General features: G+C 41.6%; 1 long non-coding RNA gene and 1 pseudogene across 2 annotated transcripts; one reads left to right on the forward strand and one right to left on the reverse strand.

The window, feature by feature from the left end:
• Window positions 1–882: 882 nt before the first annotated feature.
• On the reverse strand, window positions 883–20937 carry LOC115892426. 2 transcript variants are annotated; one of them, XR_004052325.1, is made up of 6 exons: window positions 20530–20937; window positions 18098–18252; window positions 13378–13478; window positions 12636–12743; window positions 5731–5851; window positions 883–2001 (listed from the first exon to the last, which is right to left on the reverse strand). It is a non-coding gene; the product is annotated as an uncharacterized LOC115892426 (long non-coding RNA). The 2 variants fall into 2 exon arrangements; XR_004052320.1 differs by lacking the exon at window positions 20530–20937 and having other exon boundaries at window positions 18098–19656.
• Window positions 20938–22084: 1147 nt separating this feature from the next.
• LOC115894249 lies at window positions 22085–22513 on the forward strand (annotated as a pseudogene).
• The last annotated feature ends 395 nt before the right edge of the window (window positions 22514–22908 follow it).

Raw genomic sequence — 22908 nt, forward strand, 5'->3', positions numbered from 1 at the left:
AGTTATTGGAGAACTCTAGTTTCAACATATAAACGACAAAAATATTTTCATTTCCCATAATAAAAGTAACAAACCCCTATAAAATTTTGCTAACAATGTACAACAATCTAAATTAACAATGATGAAACAAACAAGCTGCCATTTATATCTAACAAGGATGATAGCAGCATGTGACAAGCACAACCATCTACCTTTGATATATAGCAACTGAGAGTTCATCCAGTGGGAGTGCCGCCACCTCGATGCGGCCATGCACAGACACTTCATGAGGCTGCCTGACTTCTGGCTGAGTGCCAATTTCATTTTCCCTGAAATGCCAGTCCTGGCAAATTTCAACTTTTAAAGGCTAAAATTTAATATTCTTTAATGATTCATTTGAAAGTAGAAGTATGTGAGAGGAAGGGAGGGAGAAAAAGAAAGCCTATGGAATCTGACATCATCCATCAATAAGAAGTAAAGATAAGGATGTTCTCTGAAAGCTTTTAAAACCTTTCCTTCCAAAGTCTAGGGTGCAACCCTGACTAAGTTTATCTAATCTTCTCATCAGTGCTCAAAAACTCAATAAGGTCATATACTCCAAAAGGGGAAATCCCATCTGGCTCTCTTAAGATTCCTGCCACCTCCACTTCACCAACCAATTAACAGCTCATAATTAGGTCCAGAGTAGAAATTTCTTTTGCCACTGGCCCTTGTGAAATGAAATTATCAGTTAAGAAAGAAAAAAATCATGTCACACTTCCCCACTTTCAGTCAGATAAAATGTGTAGCAGATATCTGGACAGTTAACATGAGTTTCCAACACTACAAAATCTTACTTTTGAGCCAGCTTGTGACACAGGAAACAAAGACATCAGTTCATTCCAATGTTCACATGGCGTTTTATTATACCTTTAAGAACATCACTTCAATTCATTTTTATTTATATCCTCACCCTAAGTTTGCTGGCCTGATTCCCCTCTCAGGACCTCTGATTTTCATAAATCTGTCTTTTGTTGTTGTTGTTAACACAAATTCCCTCCCCATGTAACAGGTATATTCTTCTTGTTTATGTTTATACCAAATAGCAATTTCTAGCCCACTTTTTGGTGACTTTGAAATATCACACCCACCACCTTTTCTCATTACTTTATTTTATATATTATGCCCTAGCAAATTGGGTGAAGATTCTAAGACCAAAATTTCTATCTTCCTCTAAATTTATTCTTTCCTGTATGTCCCAAGACACATTCTGCGTCTCTATTCTTCTCTCTAAGTCATACTTATTATCATCCAAATCAATTATTTCCATGAATGCTTCTTCCTTCCCATCTGTACTAGTTTCCTAGGGCTGTCGTAACAAAGTTCCACAAACTTGGTGGCTTAAAATTACAAAACTGTATTCTCTCACTGTTCTGAAAGCCAGAAGTACAAAATCAAGATATCAGCAAGCTTGTTTCCTTCTTCAGGCGCTGAGGGACAATCTGTTCCACGCCTCTCTTCTGGCTTCTGGTGTTTGCTTCTGGTGTTTGAAAGCAATGGCAAAAAATGCAGTTACTTTTGTACCAAACTAATAGATGCATCACCCCAATTTTTGCCTCCATCTTCATATAGTGCTCTCCCTGTGTGTCTCTGTTTTTACATGGCCTTCTTATAAAGACACCAGTTATTGGACTTACAGCTTCATTAACTCAGTATAATCTCTTCTTAACTAATTACATCTGTGAAGACCCTATTTCCAAATAAAGTCACATTCACAGGTTCCAGGGTTAGGACTACAACATATTATCTTGGGGAACACAATTCCTCCTACAATACCATCCATATTTATTTCATATCCATGCATGTTTGGTCAGCTAGACTTCAGGGGGAAAGTGTATTCTTCATCTTCAGTGATGTAGCCAGCCCAAGAAGCCATCACCATCTCCTCCTTTGCTCAGGATGTCAAATCCTATTGTTCAACCCCATCGATGCAGCCAGCCTTTCTCCTCCCAGACCTGTATCTCCATTCCAAGATCAAAGTATCTGTCAGAAAAATAAAAATAAAAACACGTGTGTGCTCTCAACTTCTCTAGCCTTCTGGATCCCTTTCCCTGATGGTGCTGCTTTTCCACACACAATTAGGAGGAACTGCTGACAAAGTGCAACAGGCTCTTAGCTGCACCCAAATATACCTATCATGAAGGCAGCCATGTTTCATTTGGCCAGCTTGGGTGGCAAGAATGAAGACTCTTCGTGGATGATCTATCTAATGCTGTCCGTGGGGTATTGAAGTCCCCCACTATTACCGTGTGGCTAAGTCTTTTTTTTAAGATCTGGTAGTAATTGCTTTATAAATCCAGGTGCTCCAATATTGGTGCATATATATTCAGGATGGTTAAACATTGTTGAATTGAACCCTTTATCATTATGAAATTTCCTTCTTTTTTTTTCTTCTTTAGTGTTATTGGTTTAAAGTCTGTTTTGTCTGATACAAGAACAGCAACCTCTGCTCTTTTTTGATTTTTACTTGCATAATACACCTTTCTCTATCCCTTGACTTTGAGCCTATGGCTGTCATTACATGTGAGCTGGGTCTCTTAAAGATAGCAGATGGTTGAGTCATGGTTTTCATCCAATTTTTCACTCTATGTCTTTTAAGTAGAGTATTTAGGCTACTTACATTCAAAGTTAATATTGATATGTGAAGTTTTGTTCCTGCCATGGTGTTGTTAGCTAGTTGTTGTGTAGTCTTGATTGCGTAGTTGCTTTATGAGGTCTGTGGGTAATGCACTTACCTGTATTTTTGTGGTGGCAAGTATCATTTTTTTGTTTTTATGTTTAGAACTCCCTTAAACATCTCTTGTAAAGCCAGTCTGGTGGTGACAAATTCCCTTAGAGATTGCTTGCCTGGGAAAGACTATAATTTCTCTTTTGTTTATGAAGTTTGGTTTGGCAGAATATGAAATTATTGGTTGGAATTCCTTTTCTTTTAAAATGCTAAAAACAGGCCCCTAATCTCTTCTGGCTTATAAGGTGTCTGCTAAGAAGTCCTGATGGAATTTCTTTTATAGGTAATATGGCCTTTTCCTGTAGCTGTCCTAAAGATTTTCTTTGGTGTTGACTTTGGAAAGTCTGATGAGTACAAGCCTTTGCAATGATCACCTTGTATAGTATCTTTCAGGAGTTCTCTGGATTTCCTGTATCTGCATGTCAACCCATCTAGTGAGATTGGAAACATTTTTCTGGATTATACCCTCAAATATGTTTTCCAAGATGCATACTTTCTCTTCTCTCTAAAGAGAGCCAATGAATCATAGGTTTGGTCACTTCGCATAATTCCATATTTCTCAGAGGCTTTGTTTATTTTTCTGAATTCTTTTTTCTTTATTTTTGCCTGACTAAGTTGATTCAAAAGACCAGTCTTCAGGATCTGAAATTCGTTCTTCCGCTTTGTCTAGTCTGTTATCAAGGCTTCCAATTACATTTTGAAATTTCTGTACTGAATTTTGCAAAGGAATGAAGACTCTTATCAGACAGAACTCTGTATAAATAAATTCTGGCTCTGCATTACCTTGTATGACCTTAAAGAAGATACCTGATCTCTTTTTGCCTCAAATTTTATATCTGTAAAATGCATATACTGACAGTACTAATCATGAAATTATGAAAGTTTAAACTCATTATATAAAATATATAACTTGATGTCTTTTGTAGGCTGGATTGTGCCTCTCCATCAAATTCATATGTTGATGTCTTAGCCCCAATACCTCAGAATGTGACTGTATTTGCAGACAACCTTTAAAGAAGTGGCTAAGTTAACACATTGCTGTCAGACTGTGCTCTAATCCAATCTGATTGGCGTCCTTACGAAAAGAAACTCAGACACACAGAAAGAAACCAGGGATGTGCTTACACAGAGGGCAGACTATGTGAGGACACAGTGAGACTCAAGTAGCCATCTGTAAGCCAAGGAGAGGAGCCTCAGGAAAAATCAAACCTGACAACACCTTTGCTTGGTTTTGTCATCTCTAGAGCTTTGAGCAAATGAATTTCGGTTATTTAAACCACCTCCTCTGTGGTCTTTTGTTATGGCAGCACTAGCAAACTAATACAGGTTCCAACACCTAATGAATGTTTGATTACTGTTAGCAATTGTTGTTATCATGGCAATGATGACTAAAGCTTCCTCTAAACCTGTGACGTTCAGGAAGGCAGCAAATGCTCACATGTGGGTATTGAGTACTCAAAACATGGTTAGGCCAAACTGTGATGTACTTTAAGTGTAAAATGAACATAGGATTTCAAAGATTTGCTACAAAAATATAAATATTTCCACTAATAACTTTTTTAGTATTGATTCCTGTTGATGATATTTTAGATATATTGAGTTAAATCAAATATATGATTAAAGTGAACTCCACATGTTTCTCTTCCTTTTTTAATGGGGCTAATAGTAAATTTAAAATTGCCTGTGTGGCTGGAATCATATGCTCTAAAGACTTCAATGGGAAGTGACCACCACAGCTCCAAGCTTGCCTTTTAAGGCCAACAGCAATGTTCTTTCCACTGCCAAGTCCTGGAAAATCTCCTTCTAGTACCAAAGTGTAGTGAAAGAAGCAGAAGGTTTAGAGTCCAACACAGCAGAAGGTTTGAAAGCCTACTTCACCCCTTACTTGACCTGTGACCTGGAACTTCTCTGAGCCTGCTGGCTTCTCCCCTGCAAAATGGGAATAATCAAGACTAGCTCAAAGGCAATACACATACAAAGTGCTTACCACTGTCCTTAGCACACAGAAAGTACGTGCTATAGACTGAATATTTGTGTCCCCAAAATCATACATTGAATTTTTCACCCCAATCTGATGGTATTTGGAGGTGGGGCATTTGGGAGGTGATTAAGTCATGAGGCAAGGCCTTTGTGGATGAGCTCAGTGCCCTTACAAAAAGCCCTGGAGAGCTCCCTTGTCCTTTCTGTCACATGAGGTTATACAAAATGGTACCATCTGTGAACCAGGAGGTGGGCTTTCTTCAGACTCCAAATCTGCTGGTGCTTTAGCTTGGACTTCCCAGCCCGCACAGCTGTGAGAAATAAATTTCTGTTGTTTATAAGCCATGCAGACCATGGCATTTTTGTTATAGCAACCTGAATGGACTAAGACAGTGAACAATAAAGGTTGACTTTTACTCTTAACTTTGTGAGACATGAAGGGTCTCTTCATCCTCCAGGGAGATGTGACAGGTGAAGGTTTCCAATGGTGAGATTGAGTGGAAAGCCCATGCTGAGGCTACCCTATTATCAGAGAAGAGCATCCAAAAATTTTAAGAGTCACATTTTCCTCTGCTGCAAACAGAAATCTCAAGCTTATCTGAAATGTCCTCTGCTTCCTTCAGCTCATCTTGGCCTTTCTCACCTCCATCCCTAGGCTCAGATGGTTCTGGATTTCTGAGCTATACTTCCTTCTCCTTCTATCAAAATCCAAGCATCTTTCAAGTCATGGGTAAAATTTTACCTCCTTCATGAATACTTTCATTAGGAATTATCTGCCATATCCCAGAGAGTTGAATATAGAGTCTGAATCCCCTTCAGTTTGCTTTCTCTATGTTATTGGGCACAGAGCCTGACAGATAAAATCTCTGTGGAATAAAGCAAAGTGAACAAAAAGTTGCAGCCTGGACTAGAGAAGAGGGAATGCCAAGACATTATCTACTCAGGGAATAGCTTTATATTTGAAATTTTCACAAAATGCAAAATAGAAAATCCCTATGACTTACATTTCAAATCCAATTGTGCTCACGAGGATTGAATTCTACAAACTCTTTGAAAAAGCATCCATCACTCAGGCACCATGAGTAAACATCCTCCACCTCCAAGATCCCAGATCCTCAGACCTTCCTAAATAAGAAAGACATGAATTGGTTCTAGCGAGGAATCAGTGTGGGCCACACCCACAGTAGTCTCTGAGGAACTGGAGATCCAAAGCTAAAATGACTTCAAATAGAAATTTGAATAAAAAAGAAAAAACCTCTAAGTATTGACAGAAACAAGTTGCAAAAGACTAAAACTCAGCATGTACTGCCCACAAACACACACTGAGACAACCCAACCATTACACAGGTGGACAAAGTACATCACGGATGAGAGCTCAATCACATAACCACATGGCCTGTATTCAAACCTTAGGTCCATTGTTTACCAACTGTGCAACTTTGGGCAGGACACTTAACCTTTCTGGGCCTCAGTTTTTCCTTATCCAAAAATACAGTCATATAAGTTAACATTAATTAAACTATTACTATATGCTAGATACTGCCAAATTCTACACAGCATACAACAGGATTAAATGGGTTAATATACATAAATCTCTTGATTCAGGATCAGGCTGCTATGGTCTGAATGTTTTTGTCCACTCAAATTTCATATGTTAAAATTTTAAACCCCAAGGTTATGGTATTAAGTGGTGGGGCCTTTGTAAGGTGATTAGATCATGAGAACAGAGCCCTCATTAGTGGAGTTGGTGTCCATGTCCTTATGAAAAAAAGAGACCTGAGAGAGACCCCTCACTCCTTCCACCATGTGGAGACACAGCAAGAAAGGACTATGAACCAGGGAGCAAGCCTTTACCAGACATCAAGTCTGCCAGCACCTTCACCTTGGACTTCCCAGACTCCTGAACGATGACAGATTTCTCATCTTTACAAAGCTACCCAACTTGTAGTATTTTGTTATAACAGCTCAAATTCACAAAGAAGATTGGAACCAAGAATTGGGGGCACTGCTATAACAAAGATCTAAAAATATGGAAGCAGATTTGGAATGGAATCATGGGTAGAAGTTAGAGAAGTTTTGAGGTATAGTCTAAAAAACAGCCTACATTGCCAGGTGGACTGTTAAGGGTGAACCTTGTGAGGGTCAGGATGGAAAGAAGAAAGCTGTTTAAACAGCCTCAACCTTCTAAGGAAATATTTAAGTGGTCATGAACAGAATGTTTGTAGAAATATGGATGTTTTAAAGGCCAGCCTGGTGAGGTTTCAGATAGAAATAAGGAACATGTTATTGGAAACCTGAGGAAAGGTTATCCTTGCTACAAAGTGGCACAGAACTTGGCTGAATTGCTGTGTCTTAGTGTTTTGTGAAAGGCAGAATTTGCACACAAAGAATAGGATATTTGACTGAGGAAATATCTAAGCAAAGTGTTAAAGGTATGGCTTGGCTCCTCTTAAATGTTTATAGTCAAATATAAGAAGAGAAAAATGATTTAAAGACAGAATTTTTAATCAAAAGGGAAACAGAATTTAAAGGTTAGGATATTTCACAGCCTACCCATATTAAAAGTATGAGAAAGTATATTCCGGAATAGGGTGTGGCCAAGCAACCTTTTGATAAGAAGATTAGTATGGATTATCCAGGACCTATTGGCCAAGACAAGGGAAAAATAACCCCAAGAGCATTTCAAAGATCATCAAGGCTGCCTTTACCTTCTCAGGCCCAGAGTTCAGAGCCTGCAGGACAGAACAATTTTAAAGGAAGAGCCTCAGACACCTGTGGGCCCTCAGCACTGGCTGCCTGGCACTATCTTAGGCTCTACTCCCTACTTTCCAATGGCAATTCCTGGGTGGCAATTCTCAGCCACCCAGGTGTGGCTCCAGTGAGGCCAGGTGTGTGACGACTGCCATAGTTACTACTTGAGACCATCATTACAGCAGTTATTACTGTTACTGCTTGAGACTATCATTACAACTGAATGAAGGGAAAAACATAGAAATGATAACAAAAAACAAAAGTAAGTATTTTAAGGAAAGGTTAGCATGGGGAAGAAGAAGAGAGAAGAAGAGAAGAGGAAAAGGGCTCCCTGCTTCTAGAGAGCAAAAGCAGCCACCCGAACTTCCACAGCCCTTCTTATTTATTGGGTAGAATGAGGAGGGAGGAGGAGGTAACGACGGGTGAGCTGCTTAATTGATCACAGGTTCATATTGTTACTAACAGGCTTAAATTATGCCTAATTACAAGAAACACTTGCACCTGGGTCATGACTGCCCTCAGCAGTCCTTCCGGGTGGCATATGCAGTTTGTCAATTTGCCAAAATGCTGCATTTATGAGAAACAGTTTGCTGCTTACTCATATAGCCTCCAGTGGTATACTGAGTTGATCATGACCCTCACTCTTTCAGTCTCCAACAAGGTGTGGTACAGGACACTGTGGCTGCCCCTCTGGAAGACACAAATGATAAGTTTTGGCAGCATCCACAGGGTACCATATCTGCCGGTAACAAAGTGCACGAACCATGGGTGTATGGCTGCCTCCACCCAGATTTAGGAAGATGGAGCTGCCCAGATCCTCAGACTCATGACTCAGGCTGAGAGTTGCCATGGGGTGCAACCACCACAGAGAGCCCCCACTATAGCAATGCTCAACAGAGCCATGGGATCAGGGTCACCATCCCAGTAACACTAGAGGACAGAGCCTGGAGTCAAAGAAAATCATTCTCAAGCCTTGAGATTTTAGACTAGCCCAGGACCTATCGCTCGTTTTTTCTTTTCTATTTCTCTCTTTTGGAATGTTAATGTCGTACTGTGCCTGTTCCACCATTGCAGTTTGGAAGCATATCACTTGTTTGGCTTCATAGTCTCACAGCTAGAAGGGAATTTGCCTCAGAATGAATCATATCTTGAGTCTCACCCACATCTGATATCTAAATATCATATTTAGATGAGACATTGGACTTAGACTTTAAAGTCATTGCTGGCACAAATTAAGATTTTTGAAGCTATTGGAATGGAATAGATGTATTTTGCATGTAGGAAAGACATGAATTTTGGGGGAAGCCAAAATAGAATGCTATGGACTGAATGTTGATGTCTCCCCAGAATTCATAAGTTGAAATCCTAGCCTCCCAAGTAATGGTATTTGAAGATGGAGCCTTTGGGAGGTGATTAGGTGATAGGTTTAAAGCCCTTATGAGTGGGATTAGTGCCCTTATGAAAGAGGCCCCAGAGAGACCTCTCACTCCTTCTATCATGTGAGGGCATGGTGAGAAGGTGTCGTCTGTCAACCAGAGAATAGGCCCTCACCAGACACTGAATCTACCAGCACCTTGATCTTGGATTTCTCAGCCTCCAGAACTGTGAGAAATAAATTTCTATTGTTTAAAAGCCACCCAGTCTATAATATTTTGTTATAGCAAGCAGAATTAAGACACTGGCACAGGGTACATACGTATAACAGTAAGTGGTAGTAATTGTGGTGGTGGTGGTTGGCTTTGTTTTGAATAAAGAAACTATCTCTATCGGTTATGGTCAGGTGAATGAACAGGTTCTTTATTTATGAAAAAGCTCAAGCACTAGCTGTATGGCTTTGGCTACACTTATGAAGCATCTCGGCCTTTGTTTCTCTGATCTCCCAAACATGCAACATGCATAGCAATCAGTTTTACAAGGTTGTTGGGAGACCCAAGTGGGATATTGGAGGTGAAAAGCTGTGAAACTTAACGTTTGTGGACATTATTCTTGCTTCTGCCTCCACCACTGGGTAATTTTCTGCCCCATTCCCGCAGTAAATGGCATGACTTAATGTTTAAAAGAAAAAAGAAAAAAAACTCCCAGCTTTCCTATGGGCAAATACATGGTAGTGAGTCATTACTCCTTGTCATGTCATCCCAGAGTCTGAGCCATGTAGTCTTCAAATTCAGGCAACAGTAATAAGCCACATCCTAGAAAGGTCAGCAGGGAAGTAAATGGACCAAATGCATAGAGCCAACCCATTTGCACCTCCAGTCACTCTCACACCATTCTGGCTGCTAGAAGGGCATCCAGTTAGAAGGTAGTTGCAATGCCAATGAGCAATATGGTGGTTTTCACCAAATAATGGTGGTGCAGGGGTGGGGTGAGTGGAAAGAGGACTATGGATCTTAGAGATACACAAGAAATGAACACTTCCAGCCCTGCTTATCTGTCACCTCCCACGGAAGTCTTTCTTGGCCACTCTGTCTAAAATGCCAACTGCTCCCCATTGCTTTCCAGCTCTTTATAAAATGGAATAATAACTTTATTACTCCTTGAAAGAATAAGATGTTGATAAGGATTAAACATGTAATACAGGCAAAGGTTTAAAACAGTGTGTGGGCCGGGCGCGGTGGCTCAAGCCTGTAATCCCAGCACTTTGGGAGGCCGAGACGGGCGGATCACGAGGTCAGGAGATCGAGACCATCCTGGCTAACACGGTGAAACCCCATCTCTACTAAAAAAATACAAAAAATTAGCCAGGCGAGATGGCGGGCGCCTGTAGTCCCAGCTACTTGGGAGGCTGAGGCGAGAGAATGGCGTAAACCCGGGAGGAGGAGCTTGCAGTGAGCTGAGATCCGGCCACTGCACTCCAGCCTGGGCGACAGAGCGAGACTCCGTCTCAACAAAAAAAAAAAAAAACAGTGTGTGGTTTATAGTATTTAATAAATGTTAGCTTTTATCATTATTATTACCATTACTATTTTTATCTAATTACCATTTCATTCTAGCATGTATGATATTCTAAAAGTATTATCTTGGTTGTCTATTTATTTACATAATTGCTATCTGACTTGCCCACTAGATCTTAACCTCTATAAGGAGGTGTCTATGTTACATCCCTACTAAATACTTAACAAATAGCAGTTGGTTGGATGAATGATTTAATGAGTGAATGAATAGACAACTATCACACTCAGCAGACTCATTTTGTCCCATATCCCAAGAACCTATTTGTAGGAGACACTTTCTTATCTGAATTTTAGGCATGAAGAAATAGTGACACTGAAAACATTGAGTGACTTCTTCACACAGGATGAGGATGAGCAGGAGATGAACCTTTATCAAATTCTGGCTCTACATCAAGCACGGTGAGAGACCCATTGATTTATCCAGGCTTCTGGTCATTCCACAAAAACATATTAAGTTTCCTCTCTGGGCCATGCATTGGGTCCCTGGCCCCATCCAAAAAGAGGAGCTTTAATCCTGGATTACATCCCACTTTTGTAATCTCAATAGGAAAGCAGGTCTCAGGGCAGACCTCATGGTGAGGAGGAAGCAGGGGCACCCCCTCCCCAGAAGCACAGGCCCTGAAGCGTTGTTGGGTCCTTTCTCCCTTTGACATCTAATTTCCTGATAGATGACTGGCATAGCCAGAATTCAATTGTCCCAGGACCAGCACATGTGGGTCCAGTTTTGTCAGCCTGCAAGGACATTGTGCAGCTTTGTTTGTTCCAGTGTGGGGGTGGGGAGGTGTTGATAAGCATCATCACAATCAGGATCTGCCATCCATGACTTACCATTCATTTCCTAATCAGTCATCACATTTTGTTCAAGCTTAATGCTGACCTATTGAATTTAACGCCACATTCCGCAGCAAAAAGCCACTGCTGTATTTACTGGGGGAAATCAGCCAGCTCTTGCCCTTGTTACTGTAGCACGCACAGGAAACTTAGATTTTCAGGCTATTCCCCCCCTCCCCTTGTTATCTAGGAGTTCTCATTTTGTTCAAAGATTGTTCCCTCTGTCTTCCCTCTTTCCCTCCATGGTGCCAAGACAACCTGAATTACATTAAAGCCCAGGTGGTTCGATATTCAGGCTACCCTCCTGCTCTCTTCCTTCCCCCATTCCCATCAACACACACGCACACACACATCTGTGTGCACACACGCGTGCACACACACAAATGGGATGTGAGCCAACAGAACACTGTGTGACCTTGGGCCGGTCACATCTTTCTAAGCTTCTATTTCATCAGCTGTAAAATGAGGAGGGCAGACTCAGTTATCCCTTTCTTTTCTAGTATTGCATGATTCTAATTTTCCCATGATTCTCAAATGATGGAATTAGAATTATAAAATGTCTGAAACGGAAGATATGCTGAAAACTAATCCACTATTATATCCCCATATTTCAATTATTTCTTATTTTTTGAGACAGCATCTCACTCTATCTCCCAGGCTGGAGTGCAGTGTCACAATCTTGGCTCACTGAAGCCTAAACCTCCTGGGCTCAAACAATCCTCTCACCTCAGTCTCCCAAGTGCCTGGGACTACATGTGCTCACCACTACACCAGGCTAATTTTGTTTATTGTTTTGTACAGAGAAGGTCTCACTTTGTTGCCCAGGCTGGTCTTGAACTCTTGGGCTCAAGTGATCCACCCACCTTGGCCTCCAAAGGGCCGGGCCTACAGGTGTGAACTGCTGCACCCAGCCCCCCCATCTTTCAATTATTTTAGTGACACTTTTATCCTTTTTGCCAAATCTCCACACTACTATCATTCACTCAACTGTTTTTTTCTTTAAATTGACCTTTTTACTTAAATACATATATTTAAAAGACATCCCTTATCATTACCACAAATAGAAAACTGTAATCATTTGCTATAAATGTAATCATAATTAAAGGAAAATAAGGCAATCTAAGAAAATTTTGGCTGGGCCCCACTGCCTGTCCAAAGACCCCAGCCTGCTGCTTGTCCCTCTCTGTGGAAATGGCAGCATGGTATATGTTTAAAGGCACTAAGGTCATGCTGGCATCAAGGAGACTCTTTTGGCCCTAATCAGAATTAAAAAGAGCCACATTCTCTCCCAAGGGATGTCCATTTTATTTAATACAGAGGCTAGGTGCCACCCAAGATTGCCCTCAAGAACTTCACTTTGGGTAAAATGTTCTCACCACTGGTATTTAGGTTAATGTTGTCATTAGTTCATCGAATCCTCCAAATTGCCAATATCTGCATCTTCTTCACCATTACCTTCACCTGCGACCATTGCCAGGCAGCTCCTATGAGAAAACAGATAGGCTCAGAAATACACACACACACAAGCACATGCTCCAAACAATTTTTTAAACAGCACAATGCTTCCCTGGCACTCCCCCAAGTCCACAGCTCTAGGAATCACTGACCTCAGGCAGGTCTATGTCACTACGTTTTCTAAAGAAATCACTGCCCATGTACAACAAAGAGCAGCTTCCATTGAGCATTTGGGGAGCTCTTGAAGCAACTTGCTTTTTTCCTTTTCTCTCTTCATAGACGCAACATGGAGTAGGGAGCAGGTGGTACACCCTTGTGAGAAAACAGGTACAGAGACAGGGGGGCGGACAGGGACGAGAGAGAGAGAGAGAGAGAGAGAGAGAGAGAGAGAGAGAGAGAGACTGCCTTCTGTTTATTTTGTGTGGTATAGGAAGAAAATATTTAAACGTCTCTACTTTAGATACAGTCTGGCTTCCAATTCCAATTCTATCATTTTCCAGCAACACAAATTTGGGCAAGTTGCTCAGCCCCCCTGAGCTTTAATCTCCTCCTTAGCAAAATGGCTCTAGTGACACACCCTTCCTTGCGTTCTGAGGGTGTAAGGCAGGTATAGTACCTGGCACCGAGATAAACATTCATCCAACACTCAGTCCCTTCTTTTACCTTTTTTTTTTTCCACTTTGGCACCATTCATGAAGGTCCAAAATTAATCCCCTTTTTATTTGTGTGTTTGTTTGTTTTGCCTTCTAAATCCTGAGTCTCATCTGCAAAATGGAAAAAAGATTGTGAATTTCCATAATGTAAGTTTTGTTTTCTGTGACTCGATTATGGCGAGTGATGTATGAAGGCTGAGTGGAGTGACAAGGAGAGGCACAGAGAAGAGGGAAGATAAACTTTACACCAGCAAACCCAACAATCAACCCCTTTTGAATAATCATTAGCAGCCTGCTGGAAGCTCCAAGTCTCCCAAAGATTTTGGATATGAGAGCGTAACAACATGAATCTAGAAAATGTGGTGCATTTCGTGCATAGATTTGAATTAGAGAATTCTTGGTCAGTTTTGCATATGAAGTTGGGGAGAAGGAGCGGGAGGCGCAAAGAAAAACAGAGAAACACCTCCCCCTGCTGCCTGGATGGCGAATAGCAGCAGAGATGTAAACAGAAAAAAAAAAAAAAATCCATGATCACACAAAAACCTTCACCCTATTCCAAGTGTTTGCCAAGGATTCACTATGTGCAGGTAGCTGAATTTTATGGAACGCATTTTCCTATCCTAAGTTACCTTCAAAGGTCATAAAAAATGATCTTAGGACACTATTACAATGATGATTCTTTCCACTGGGCAGGTTGTTATTTGTTTAACAGGAAATATATTAGCATAACTTTTCAATTAAAATGACATAAAAGTTATAAATTGAAAAGTCTTGTTTCTGACTGCCTTACGTATACCTAGCTACTTTTATTAGTTTTTCATATAAATATAAGTAAATGTGACTAGGTAGTCTTTTTTTCCTTCTTACACAACAATTAGCTATGTGACACTCTTCTGGACATTGTTTTTGTCACTGAACAACATAACCTGGTGATCCTTCCAAGGCAGAAAAGCTCTCCCAGATATGTTTCAGGGCAGAGTAAGCTTCCTTGTTCTTCCTTCCCTGAGCATGTTATATGTGGAAAGAACACAGCCCCTCTTGGGGAAATCAGATAAGTTGTTTAAATTATTGCAAATGTGAATGATTTTAATGTAGAAATAACCTTTTTTGGTCCACATTAATCACAAATACTGTTCACAACACTTCGCAATAAACTTGTCTCCTGCCCATATTTTTTTTCTGGCATTCCTTGTTATTAGACTCTCTCGCCTTGGTATCCACTGTGTTCAAGAGCAGAACAGAGCTTTGAACTTTATAGTCTAATGCTCAGAATTAAAAGTGCTTAATGCAACCAAGATTTCTATTTAAAAACCCAGGGTAAAGGAAAAAGCCTTTTGCTTCAGCTGAAATATTCTTGTAAAGGGCAAAATGGAAAATACAAACACCACTGCCGTTTGCTGGTTGCATGTCACAGCCATTGGCACCTCCTGGAAATGGCAAGCCCGCGAGTTCCTGATGGAAGCCAGGTTAGTCTCACTGCATTTGAGAGAGCTAGAAAAGTGTCTTCCAGTGTGATTGAGCCAGCAAGATTGTGAAGGTCAAAGAAAAAACCAATTATCCATAGCAAACACTGACCATACAATTAAATTACACCAGTCAGGAAAGCATCTGATCTTCTGCAACAGACTTCCTCCAGCAAATTTACCCTCGAATCAGTCTGGGCCATTCATTGGCATCCAGCTGATCAGTTTCCTTCTGCTGCCCCGCATGCCTGCAACATGTCTGTAGCGGATGCATCACTGCCCACCTACATCCCCTTGGCCCACCCCAGAGGTCACCTGCAGCTGCAGTGGTCAACTCCCAAGCACGAAGACATCTCAGCATCAAGATCCTGCTTCTCTCTGCCCAAGGGCTTTTTCTGGTCACAGAAGTATCCCCTGCACAGTCCACATATGCAGGGCAGGACAGAAGTTCCCGGGAGCTACCAGCCCCAAGAGCAAGCCTCAAGCAATGAGTCGGGGAATAAACAACCAGCTCCCTTGCTTGCCACTTGCTGGGGCAATCCCAAAGTGTGTGGTGCCCATACTCTCAGAGAGACACCAGTGCGACTGAGCCCCAGGTGGGACCTACTCATTAACATACTGCTTATTGGCTTTTCTCTCGTCCCTACTCTCTTATCATTTTTCTGGGATTGACTCCTGTGACAGCCTTGCTCCAGTCAAGAGACAGAAACCACACAGTAAGTTCAATAGGACAAATGTAACACAGAATCATTAACTACTATGAAGAGTATAGACATAAGGAAACTACAAAGCACCCTAGAGCTGAGAGGGAGAACTTAGGAAAAGATGAACTTGAGAGGGATTCAGACCTCTTGGGAAACGGTGAGGTTCAGCCCACGAGACAGCAAAGAAGTTAGCTGCTTTGGCCAGCCTGGAGCTGGCCTGGAATTGCTGGGAACCACCAGAGTGCAGCCAGCCTCCGGAGTGCACGCAGGGGGAGCCAGTCAGCAACTGATGGTGAGGGTTGGAGCCCGGGAGCTGGCGGGGGCTGCTGGAGGCTGCAGAAGCAGCGGCTACTCAACGCGTGACCCTGCCAGCTAAGTGCAACTGCACACAGGCCGAGCAGAAGCTTGTAAAGGGAGGCTGAGTTCCGGACCCAAGAGCAGCAAACAGGGAAAGGGAAGGTAATCCGGGTACCGGTACGGGCAGGAGCCCTTCGGAGCGCTCACTCTGTGCTGGGGGGCTCTGCTTTCCATGTCAAGAGGGCTGCACAAAAATTATCACCAAGCCGGGGCTGCAGAGTCACAGAAGGACCAGTTCCACCCGCTGTCCTTGCTCACCCACACTACTGAGCCGCTGTCCCCGCACAACCGGCAAGAACCCTCCTCCAGCTGTGGTGTCCTCCAGCGCCCTCTACTGAGGAAGCCTAGCATCGAGCGCACTTAAAGAAGACAGGCTCAAAGGCAGGCCTTTGTTAGGCCCAGAACATACATTAATAAAGGGTCCATTCAGAGCTGACAGGCATAAAAAAATATTTTTTAAAAAAGATAAATACACCTCCCAAAGTCCCACTTGCACTCAAACCCTTGTCTCAGGATCTGCTTTTGAAAGAACCCAAATCACAACAGTGTCAGACAGAGAGCTGATTTTTGTTGACAAAAAGAGTCAGACTCTAAAATATTTAAAGAAATTTATTCTGAGCCAAATACGAGTCACCAATGGCCCGTGACATAGCCTTCAGGAGATCCTAAGAACATGACCCCAAGGTGGTTGGGGCTTCGCCTAGATTTATACATTTTAGGGAGACATGAGACTTCAATCAAATACATTTAAGATACATATTCAGTCCGGAAATGTATCTTAAGGGAAACTGGGGGGTCTGCTTCCAGTTGTGGGTAGATTTAAAATTTGTCTGATTTGACAATTGGTTGAAAGAGTTATTATCAATAGAAAGAAATGTCTGGGTTACACTAAGGGGTTGTGGAGACCAAGGTTTTATCATGCAGATGAAGCCTCCAGGTAGCAGGCTTCAGAGAGAACAGAATGTAAATGTTTCTTATCAGACTTAAGGTCTGTGTTGATGTTAAATGCTGGTCACTTTTCCTGAATTCCTAAAGAGAGGAGGGTATAATGAGACATGTCTGACACCTCTTCCTGTCATGGCCTGAACCAGTTTTTCAGGTTAACTTTGGAGTGCCCTGGCCAAGAAGGGGTCCATTCAGTTGCTTGGAGGGGCTCTAGAATTTTATTTTTTGTTTATATTTTAATCTTGGCTCTGTATGAGCTCAAGAAAGGGTCTTATCAGCTTAGAGTGCCTGCTTTCTCATCTGTAAGATGGAGGTGATCTTAACAGTCCACCTCACAGGGACTATTCTTGAGAGAATGCAACAAAATAGACCACCTGCAATGCACTTGGTACAAAATAAGTGGTCAAAATAAGTGCTTGATATCACCTCCCTTCTGCCTTTTCTTTTTTTTTTTTTTTTTTTTTTTTTTGAGATGGAGTCTCGCTCTATCACCCAGGCTGGAGTGCAGTGGCCAGATCTCAGCTCACTGCAAGCTCCGCCTCCTGGGTTCACGCCATTCTCCTGCCTCAGCCTCCCGAGTAGCTGGGACTACAGGCGCCGCCACGTCAACCGGCTAGTTTTTTGTATTTTTAGTAGAGACGGGGTTTCACCATGTTAGCCAGGATGGTCTCGATCTCCTGACCTTGTGATCCGCCCGTCTCGGCCTCCCAAAGTGCTGGAATTACAGGCTTGAGCCACCGCGCCCGGCCCTCCTTCTGCCTTTTCAAACCAAATCAAAGCCCCAAAGGTTCTTCTTCCTTTCTTTAAGTAAGAGTCAAGGTATGAGAATGCTCCGAGCTACCCTGCTTAAGACATTTTTCCCTTCAATGTGGCCCCGAACATCTTGGAGGAAAATGGGGAGATTAGAAGGAGGCCTTGTCCTGGAAAGGAATGATTTGAAGTATTGGAAACAAATGATAAACAAGTGTTTCTCTACAGAGAAAAAAGTTCAAGTAGAGAAGTTCTCCAGGATATGACAATTCCTGTTGGCATTTAAATGAATGAGCTTTAAAGCAGGGAATAAGCAGTGTGATAATTGCTACCATTAATTAAGAGTTCACTATGTGCCAGGAATTCAAAGTCATAACCTCTCTTAGTCCTCATAACAATTCTTTAAGGTAAATGCTATTTTTAATCTCATTTATGCAAATGATGAAACAGAGGCTTGAAAAGATGGAGCAGTTTTCCCAAGGTCAGAGCCAGGATTGGATCCCAAGCCTACCTGACTCTAATCCTTGGCTTCAATTGCTGTGATGGATACAACTGGGATTGAGCCTAAGGAGTCAGAAGTCTGTGGTCCTGGTTCAGGCTTTATGTTTGAATCCCTATGTTTTCCAGCAAGTAATTCTTCCCTCCCCAAAGGGATGATTCTTTCATCTGTAAAATGAGAGAGCTGAGTTAGAATCAGGGTTTCTGCAGAGGTGGCACCACACCCAAGGATATTTTGGAAAACTGTGAGGATAGTTGGTGCTATGATGAGAGGGCACTCAATAGATTTCATGGTTGAGGACCAGGGTGAGTAGATGCCCTACATATCCCACAAGATATTTGTGTAATTGAAAAAGTTATGTGAACCTAGAACCTTGCTCCATTTTACATCTAAAAACAAAACATTATTATACCATTTAATATCCAGTGAATTTTCCAGGGTCAATTGAAGAAAGATTGTACTTTATTTTATGATAAATTTTACCAGGAGTTGGTCACTATTTGGTAAATCATATCACCAACAACAGTGCAAAACATGATATGCATTAGCAGATCATCCCCTCTCACTTTGCATTTGTACTGATTATGGATACAGTCACAAATGTCTGTGTATTTCATGGGGCCTTTGAGTGTAGTATTCCCCAGTTATTTGTATATTGAAACACTCATTACCTTATTATAAATTATTTTCTTTATAGTTTTCCTTTGTAGAATGGTTAGGATACAATATTAACAATAAAACACATGTGTAAACAGGTTGTATTATCTGTGAACTTCACTTCAAGACATTTAAGGAGGTATTATAAGATACTTGTTTCAAAAGAGGAATTCTGGATGCAGGGAGAGAGGTTCTGACTTCTCTATTCACTGAAACAATAGCCCTAATACAAAGCCAAGAACCAGGATACCCAAGATACAGACCTATTAATTTACTCAAAAATGACTTATTAGCACTGACTTTGAGTCAGGTATGGCTGTGGATTCTGGGGACATAGCAGAGAATAAGAGGACCTGAGTCTCTGACCTTGTGAAGCATTCCCTGTAAAAAGCAAATGTCTATGTCTTAGTCTCTTGCTGGTGTTATGACAAAATCCCATAGATTTGTTAATTTATAACAATAGAAATGTATTGCTCATAGCTCTGGAGGCTGAGAGATCCAAGATAAAGCACCAGCAGATTTGGTGTCTGGTGAGGGCCCGTTCCTTATAGATGGCACCTTCTATGTGTCCTCACACAGCGGAATGGGCAAAAGGACTCCCTCAAATCAATTTGCTAAGGGCATTAATCCCATTTGTGAGGGCTCCACCCTTATCTTAGAACATCACTACCTTACAAAGGCCCCACCTCTTAATACTATCACACTGACGATTATGTTTCAATACATGAATTTCAGTGGGACACCAACATTTAGATCACAGCAGCTCATATCTACTAAAGTTTAATATTCACCTAAATTATGGCAATTTCACTACTAGGTATATACTGAAGAGAAATAAAGTCACATGCCCACCCAAAGACATTATGAGCAAGTTCATAGAAGCTTTTTTCATAATAATCAAAAACTGCACAACCCAAATGTCACTCAAGAGGAGAACAGATAAATCATGGTATATTCATAAAATGGAGTACTACAAAGTAAATTAAAAAAAAGAAAAAGACTACTAACATGACAACATGGATGAATCTCATAGAGATTATGTTGAACAAAGAAACCAGACACGAAAGTGAAAATACTGTACAATTCCACTTGTATGAAATTGAAGAAGAGTCAAAATTAATTGATGGTGGTAAGTATCAGAATAGTAGCACACCTCCTGGAGACACTTTTGACCAGGAAGGTACCCAAGAGAAGCTTCTGGAATGGTAAGAAGTTCTATGTCATGGTCTGAGTGATGATTACACAAGTATATACAACTAATTAAATATTCATCAAGCTAGACCAGGTGTAGTGGCTCACGCCTGTAATCCCAGCACTTTGGGAGGCCAAGGTGGGTAGATCATCTGAGGTTAGGAGTTCAAGACCAGCCTGGCCGACATAGTGAAACTCCATTTCTACTAACAATACAAAAAAATTAGCTGGGTGTGGTGGTGCCCGCCTGTGGTCTCAGCTACTTGGGAGGTGGAGGCAGGAGAATTGCTTGAACCCAGGAGGCAGAGATTGCAGTGAGCCAAGATCATGCCATTGCACTCGAGCCTGGGCAATAAGAGCAAAACTCCATCTCAAAAAAAAAAAAGTTCATCAAGCTGAGCACTTAAGACTAATGCACTTGGACACACCTTAAAGTACCTACATTTTACCTCAGTATTTTCTTTTTTAAGACTCTATTTGAACACCCAAGTTTAAGTAGTCACAAACAAAAGGCTTCTGGAATCAGGCATCTGGGTCCAAATCTCAGATTCTTCGTACCACTTCTTACTTTGTAAGATCTTGAGAAAATGACTTACCTTGTCTACGATTCCATTTTCTTTCATACAGCGTGAGAATAATGGGAAGCAGATCACTATGCACTGGTTGCCAACTTGTCTGGGTGCAGTGAGACAGAACACATTCGCACACAGGGTTACATGAAGCAGATTACTTACAGATAGGCAGCAAGGATAACAGAAGACTTGGATTCATTGTAAGCTCATCCCCAAGGCTCAGAAAAGCTTCCTAAGGCAGATGATGCTCCGTCTGCCTGTGCCCTACTTGCACCGCAGCTAAGGAACCAGGGAAAGCAGCCCACACTCGGTTGTATTCCCTATGGTCACATGACATGATGGGCTAAAGCACTGAAGGACACCCTGTTTCTTTCTCTTTTTTCATATACTTTTAAGTTCTAGGGTACATGTACAGAACATGCAGGTTTGTTACATAGGTATACACGTGCCATGGTGGTTTGCTGTACCTATCAACCCATCATTTACATTAGGTATTTCTCCTAATGCTATCCCTCCCCTAGTCCCCCACCCCCTACAGGTCCCGGTGTGTAATGTTCTCCTCCCTGTGTCCATGTGTTCTCATTGTTCAACTCCAACTCCCACTTATGAGTGAGAAGATGCGGAGGACACCCTTTTTCTTTAGGAGGACAGGACAGGACTGGAACAGAACTCAGGCTGTTCCAGCCATCTCCCCCTTTATCTCAGATGCTACACTCGTGGCACATTCTATAGTTACTCTTGAGAATTACAAGTGGAAAAGGAGTAAAAACTGGTTCGTTCCAAGGCCACCTGGAGCACTGTCCTGCAAAGAGTAATTCATTCCTCTCCAGTTTGCTAAGTGCATTCAAGACATAACACATGTAAGAGTGTCTACCACTCTCCTTATGTTCAATAGCTATTCATTTCTTCTACACAAATTTTACACTCCATTAGCTCTGACTTCCCAAAACAGAGCTGTGTCAGTGATGGCAAATTTGTGACATTTGTGTTCCTCAATGCCCCCTCCTGAGCCTTGAAAGATATGGCTAATCCACTACAACACTCTTCCCTGCTGACCCTTAAAATCCAGCTCAACACAGTACTCCCTGAGGCTTCACCACTTCATGGGAGCTGGGCATGAAAGAAAACTTATTTGCCATCCTGGCCTATGTCATATTCATCTTTGCTTTGGCTGTAGTATCTAGTACTAGCACTTGTCAGGCTTGTGAGAAATGAAAAAAGAGCCGATATTTATTTCACATCTAAACAACACACTGAAGCTGGAGATTTTTTATACGTTGCCTCTTAAATCCACACACAAAAAATTCTGTGGGGGGAAAAAAAGCATAGTTCTTGTTAAGAAATTAAAAAAAAAAATCAAGCTTATTTAAATAAGAAAGGCCTGTCCACAGATGACAGATGGTTAAGCCAAGTTTAAATCCAGGTTTGTCTGCCCCAGATGCCCAAGGTCTGTCCTACCATGGCATGCCACACTTCATCAACTGTGGACACACAGTGCAAGTCCAACATTAGAAAGTAGGTATGTTCTCTCTTCCTTGGCACTGCCTATGGAGGTGGCAGCCATGTCCTCCTCAGCATCATGGCCGCCTTCATACCCCTTGTGAAGCCCAGAATAGTCAAAAAGAGAACCAAGAAGTTCACTGGGCACCAGTCAGACTGATATATTAAAATTAAGCGTGACTGGCAGAAATCCAGCGGTATTGACAACAGGGTCCGTAGAAGGTTCAAGCTCCAGATCTTGATGCCCAACAGTGGTTATGGGAGCAATAAAAAAACAAAGCATATGCTGCCCAGTGGCTTCCAGAAGTTTCTGGTTCACAACGTCAAGGAGCTGAAAGTACTGTTGATGTGCAACAAATCTTACTGTGCTGAGATTGATCACAATGTTTCCTCCAAGAACTGCAAAGCCATCATGGAAAGGGCCACCCAGCTGGCCATCAGAGTCGCCAACCCCAATGCCAGGCTGTGCAGTGAAGAAAATGAGTAGGCAGCTCATGGGCCTGCTTTGTGTTTACATAAAACTGTAAAAAATAAATAAATAACAGAAAAAAGAAAGTAGATATGCAATATCTACTGTCTTCCCTCAATAATAAAATCATCCAGAATTCAGAACGAGAGAAATAGATGTGCTATCCTATTAGAAGTGAGTTAAAAAGAGGATATAGGAAATTATTTCATGCCAAAAAATAAATAAAACTAAGTGAGTTCTGATGGTTAAAAAAGAGCAAGATATAATCAACAGCCTGCAAGACTAACAATTCACTGGCTGCTAATTCTGCAGATTTGCTTCTTCAAACACAAGCACATTAGGTATTCTGCTAATGGAGCCAAAAGCGCCTTCTCTAATCCCAAGTGAAGTGCAGATAGCCGCTCTCTGCCAAGCCTTGTTTTTCTTGCTTTCAT

The sequence above is a fragment of the Rhinopithecus roxellana genome, chromosome 2, assembly GCF_007565055.1.
Source record: "Rhinopithecus roxellana isolate Shanxi Qingling chromosome 2, ASM756505v1, whole genome shotgun sequence".
NCBI classification, from domain to species: Eukaryota; Metazoa; Chordata; class Mammalia; order Primates; family Cercopithecidae; genus Rhinopithecus; species Rhinopithecus roxellana.